Source organism: Cyanistes caeruleus, chromosome 1 (assembly GCF_971803275.1).
Source record: "Cyanistes caeruleus chromosome 1, bCyaCae1.hap1.1, whole genome shotgun sequence".
Lineage (NCBI taxonomy): Eukaryota > Metazoa > Chordata > Aves > Passeriformes > Paridae > Cyanistes > Cyanistes caeruleus.
The window spans coordinates 41661432-41668333 of NC_141701.1; positions in this window are offsets into that span (position 1 = coordinate 41661432).

The window sequence follows — 6902 nt, forward strand, 5'->3', positions numbered from 1 at the left end:
TTTCCATATATTTAAATACTGACTGTAAGTCTGGCATTCTGTTGATATTTTTAACGTACAATTTGTGAAACAGCCCCTCACTGCCCCACAAATTGACAACATTTTGTGTCCTCATTTCGTGTTTTGTAAGAAAGCAGGAATAATTAGACAATAATAAAGGAAATCTTGGCAAGTCCCAGAAGAAAATTCTCAAAAGAGAGATTTTGCTTATGTTTTTACTGCTCAAATTGTGCCTACTCTTTGAGATGACCCAAAAACTTTGGTTCAGTAAACACTGAAAGTACAAAGAATTCTTTCTCTCCTTCACTCCCATGTGCCTTTACACACAGAAATGTAGGAGGCTCATAAAATTGAAGCACCAGGGATGAGAGCCTTTATTTAGCTGAGCCATAATAATTTAATACAAGTGTAATGCACATAAAGTGTTGACTTGCAAATGGAATAATCTAGGATCTTCAAATGCACACTTTCAATAAAACAGTAATTTAAGAACACTTTTTTTAAACTAATGCATTCAGACAATGTATGCCTTCTCTATTATCTATTCATGAAGTTGCTTCTCCCTCATACACTTGAAATAAATGTTGGATTGACTTTCTAACTAATTATAGAACAGTGTTAAGCAAGTCACAGCACAGTAACTTCAGCTGTTGTGTCCTAGGTGACTTATGTAAGACTAGAGGCACTTGGATTTCTTGGAAATAAGGATCTAGGCAAGACAAACTCCTCGTCCTGTATTTGTAGTACACTCTTTCAGCAGACAAACATAAGCACTGCTCTTTCTAGGTCACTCCTCCACATCAGGGAAAAGGGAGTGAGTTTTATTAACTGAAATTTACTTTCAGCTGTACTATCTTTTCAATCCTGAAAGGACACCATAAAATTGTCCTTTGTCTCTTCATACTAAAAGAACATCCCTCTCATCAACTAAATGGATACCAAAATATTTGAAACCCTACTAAATGTCCTTACCTATATTCTTCCATACACTGAATAGCTATTCTTCAGATTGCAAGTTATATAAATAAAAATTAACTCCAGGTAATAAATTTGATTACTACTAACTAAAGCATATCAAAATAACAATACTATATATATCTGTGTTTCAGATAAAAATTCTCAGGAGCTGGAAGCTAACAACATCAATCTCTCAGCACCCATTTGCCCAAGAATTTTCAGCTTATTAGAGGTTTCAGTCCCTACATCTAAAATGTTCATCAGATACAAATAAATAAATAAATAAATAAATAAATAAAATACTCCTGACTGTTTTACTGTAAAATAATGAACACCCTCCACTGGTTCTGTGCCAAGATATTTGTCATGTTCTGTCAGGGCCCCAGATAAACCTGCAGATATTCTTTCTTATAATCTGCTGCAGCCAGTCAGGGTTTGGTTTATTCATCCTCCTTTTCTACTTTCAGCCTGCTTATTTGATGGCTCTGGTCTAATTAGAGATATCACTGTTAGTGCTCTTTAGTGATAGGAAGAGAGAATTTATTCCACATATACAATTTTCTGCAGCATTTAATGTTACTTTCTCAGAGATTAGTAAAATTCTTGCTCTCTTTGATGTTGCAGGTCAATGTTAAGTTTGGGTTATTCCTCACACTACATCTTCTAGAAGTCATTGTTATGAGCAGTCAAAATGTTTTGACATATATTTTCTGTTCTTTCACTGAAATACTGCATATATTTTAAAAATTATGTTTTCCCTGAAATTCACAACATTTTGAATTAAATACACACATGGGGTGTGTCTCAAGGAGCTTCTGCTTGGCTGCAGGCCATCACTATGTGCTCCATAAAGACTTCATCCATTTCAATGTAACATGTGCATAAAACTGCTGGGGCAGGGGTGAGGGAGGGACAGGACAGCATTGCAACAAGGGAAGCAATTTCTGAGAAGATTAGCCCATAAAAGACATCTTGAACAAAACTCCTCCAAGCCATTGCAGGAACATATCCTGTCAACACATTTCAGGGATGCTAGTTTTCAGCCTAAAAGTCAAGGTTTTATTGAGGTAAAAGATTGTGCTGCAGTCCTGCCCCCTGTTTTACAGCCACATTGGGATTCCTTTCAATCCATTTTCCTTCTTTAGAGTTGGCTCAGTATAAATGATATGAGGACCTGTTCTTTCTGAGTTTTCAATATGGATTAGATTATTTCTTGGCCACAGCAAAATACTTTTGTGTTTGGGGGAGGGGGGGATGGGGTGGGCAGGGGGATGTTAGCTTTTTTTTCCTTTAACCAGAGACAGAAATATGTCCTAAAAATAGGTTGATCCATTACAGGCTTAAAATGACTGTTGTCTGCCCTGGTTGTCCTTTCTCATTTTTCTATTTCTGTGCAGGTGCTAAAATGATGTTTGTTTTTGTATTGTTTTTTATTTTTTTAATTAGTGTAGAGAAAAATAGGGGGAGAGGACAGTGAATGAGCATTAATAACAACTTGAACTCTGTGAGTCTGAGTCATAATTATCCTTACATATAATTAGGATTTTAGGTAGGTTTGATAATGACTGTCACAGCCATCCACCTTGTGATCCTTTTTGTTGTTTTGTTTTGGTTTTTTTCACTTCAAATCCATTATCAACGAGTTTACATTTATTTATTACAAAAACCACTTTTGCTTTCTGTGTATTTTCAAATGCAGCAGATGCTTTAACATCCAAAGAGAAGTGAAGGGTCATCCATTTTCAGAATTAGTCATAAAGGCCTTATATAATTTTATAATGCCAAGCAGTTGATGCATTTCAAGATTAATATCCAATGCTATGTTGTAAAAATGCAGAATAAAAGTCAATCCTTACATGAGAGAGTTACAGCCTAAGCACATTTATCTCAGAAGGTCTGAGCTGACTGCCTTAGTTACTGGAGCTCTATTTGAGTGGTGAGAAGCTGTTTAAAAAGTGTTTATATTATAAAGGTGCCCCCTCAAGACAAAAAAATAGTTAAATTCACAGTACAGTGAGAGACACACAGAGAAACAACTTCCCCACTAAACACATTAAACAGTAACAGCAAAAAATTAATGTAGGACAATAATAATAACCAAATAGAACTAGCAGTGGAAGCAACTATTTATTTTCAAAATGCATTTCTGCTAGTCAGTCTTTTGCAGCCATGTTAGAAAGAAATACAAAGGAAGTAATACTTCATCAAGAAAAATATGTCTCTGGAAAGCACAAAATGTGAAGGAGGAATTTTTTGTTGCAGAGTTTTGTTTTGATTTATTTATTTTTTTCCTCAAATTGATATTGTATTTTGCAGGCAGGCATTTTATTGTGACAGAATGCAAAGGTATTACTACACACAACTTTCAGTTACATTCAATACTCCACTCAATCTGTTACTGACATGCAGAAGTTGTGTAGCCACTAACACACTCTGTCAGTGTGATGCTTTGGTGGTTCCAGATTTCTTCTGAACTTAAGTATATGGTGATTCAGAGCTGGAGTCATGACAACATTAAATTGACCCGCTTAAAATATGTTGGGAAAATACCTATTTAAAAAAACTTATTTCATTGTGTTTTTTACCCCTAGTATTATCCTTTCACTTCTGGACTATTATGAAACAGTGAAACATGACTTTTATAGGTTCTTAAAAAGATGTATGATATCCAAACAAGGTTTATTGTAAGAACCTTTCATAGATTCCAAAATTTTATTCAAAATGTAAAGTGACTTTTTTTTCAAGATGAAAAAGCTACTCTATATAATGTAACAATGTGTAATAATGGAATTAAAATAAAAAAATTGTACAATACATTTTATCAAAGAGAGGATTAAAGGCTATTTTAAAATTAAATATCAAAAATATGATTTCAGATTATTTCATACAAGTACTTGTGCTACACAGAACTCTTTAAACATATTTTTTGAGATATTAAGGATTTACTCATTAAATTTCATTTAAAAGTGAATTGAGTGGCAGTTCAGGATCCAAGATTTCAAGCTGGCCAACATTTTGATGCCATGTCAATACTGCAGCATCACCTTTTTCCTTCTCATTTGGCTCACATAGCAGTAGTCTGTAAACTGGAGTCCAAAACATACTCTGGGAGCCTGGCTTTTAGCTTTGACTCACAGAAGCAAAAAGCACATCTCCAGCTGCTTCCACCTATTGATCCACTTTTACAGTGCTGAAATACTTCTTGAAGTCAGTATCCAGTATCCAGTAGCTGGATATTAAACAAAATGATCCAATCTCTTCAGACAGATCCTTGAAGAGAAGGTGGAATCAGCACTTCAAAACTTTATTTAGGTTGTGCATTTCTGACTAGCACCTAATCTGCTGTTCACAGAGAAATTCAAGCTGGTACCAGGGGGAAAGATCTTTAAAGATTAAGCTGATCAGCCACAATTTTTTATTTTTTTTTTACTTTACTTTATTTTTGGGCTGTTTTACAGACTCTCCCTCTCTGACTATTTCAAAGTCAGGATGAAGTGATTTTTTTACTTTTTGCAAAAAGAGCAACAGAAAACAAAACAAAGCAAAAGGAAAGGGAAACAAAATCTGAATACCTTTCTGAAAAGCTACTTCCAGTACTGCTGGGTTTCTCCTGGACATCCAGGCTCCAGTCTGTCCTGGAGATAATCCCTGTAGGGTGGCTGACATCAAGCTGTGCCTTGGTTCTTCTCTACAAACTGACAAAACAGTTTTATCTTGCACCCAGTGCTGTTACCTTAACTAAACAAGTAAAGTGAGATTATGTCTTCTGTATCACAGGTATAAATGAAAATTAATTTTGTTGATATCAAAGATGGTTGAGTTTGAAGGAGACACAGTGGTTGACATAGCTAAGAAAAGCAACTTTTTTGAGTGTACAGGTCCTTTTGTATTCCTTTTATGATCTGTTCTAACATTATATCTCTGTCTAGGTCATGTTCTGTCATTTTGACTACAAGCATTTTTATAATTTTATTTTGGAGAAAAAGTCAATAGAATGTCTCTGAATATACCATCAAGTATTGTAAGTGGGAGCTGAATCTTCTCTTTTGTCATATGGCTGGGAAACAGCAATTTCTTTCTCTACAGTTTCTGAGAGGGATGGAAGTGGAAAAAAAAAAGCAAAAAACATGCTTTTCCCCAACTTCCTCCCAAAACACAGATCTGATTCTTTTCCTTAATAGTAATAGCTTCTTTCTATTACAAAAAACTACCTTCCAGTGATTACAAAAAGTGAGTTTCTTTTTGTAATCTGCAACTGCCAGAACAGCTTAAAATGGCATATGACAGACTGCATGACAAAAGAAATCTGACAGAATCCCTCCATCAATGGAGTCAGCCAGGGCAATGAACATGGTCATGGTCAAAATTTTCAGTCACCAGCTGTATGTGCAATAAACCGAGAAATGATTTGCAAACAATATTAATCGTGGAAGAAATATCTGAGTAAACACTGCTTGGGTTTTCCTTCATAGAAGAGTTGAGAAGTGACAATAACAGAGAGTCTGCTTTCAAGAAGAAATAATGAACTATTATTTAAGAGCATGAAAAAGAATGAAGAGGGATTTGCAATTATTTTCAAGTATCAGAATGCTGTAATACCACAAAGAGAGTAATCCTAAGAAAAAAATTACAAGGATATTACTTACTCCTAAGAACTCAAAATTAGTTTGATTTGCTGTTAGATTTGCTCTTCATTCTTATACTGAAAATCTGTTGTATTTACCTCAGTCCATTTATCATTCTTGCTTCTGCAGAAAAAGTTTACAAAAAAAAAAAAAAAAAATCCCATTTCACTGCAATAGCTACAGTCTTTAGAGTTAATCCTTGTGATTGTCCATCCACAATATGCAGTATTGCTTACCTCACATACAGGCAAGGAAACTCAAGAAAAGAAATGTAACTTTACAGTATTTCTTCCAAATAACAACTGGGGAAAAAAAATCCTTATTATGAATTTCTCTTTCTAAATATGTAGAACAGGAAGATTTTGTCCTTCTTGAACCAAAAAACAAATGATACAAGAATTTTCTTCTATTTTCACTTTTAAACAGGATACTGCTAGGACCAGGATACTATTACTTAAATTTACTTTTAGGGAAGAAATGGAAGTCTGTTATTAAGCATCATAGCTATATATGTGCTTGAGGTAAAGAAAAAAAATATCTTTCTCAAGGCCAGCTCTCCAGTCTTAATTTGGCTATGATAGTTGGATCTAAGTTAGTATTTACATGCTGGCACAACTCTTGTGTCTACTACATTTTTTCCAGATGGATAACAATATATAGATTAACTCAAAATAGACCTCTACTTATAGACTTTATAACAGCAAAAAGCAAAAAAGCATTTCTTTTCTATTACAATTAATCATTGATCAAACATTCGTACCTGCCTTGCCTAGACTGGCATATGAAATCATACTATTTTCCTGTTTTCATTATTCTAAGCATCATTTAAACTATACAATATAGCTTCCCCTTCCTATTTATCTCAGCTTTTCTTTAAATCAATTAAATTTTGGCTTTCCCCTCCCCTCAAAAGTGCATTGAATTGGCATTTAAATCAAGAAAACTAACATTTTCCTGTTGCTGAGATGTAAAAACTGCAGCCCTTTGTTTGCAAGCCCTTTCATGTCCCATTTACCCATGTCCTCTCAGGAGTTTGTTATAGCAACATTAGATATTAGTTAATGGAGCTGGTTCATTGCATACTTTGAAGAACTGGCACAAATCACTATGGGTTGGCAGGAGTGCTGCCCAAATGCTGAGCTGATCACAGCAGAAGAGGATTTGGCTGGCAGGAGGACACCTCTCTGGAGCAGAGATTTCTATCACACTGATGCCATTACAAAAACAAGTTGTTCATGGGGCCTAAGCAGATGAAAGTGAACATCATGCAGCCTTCCTCCCCTCACCACTCCCTGAAAAATAACTGTGTTTTGGTTTGGG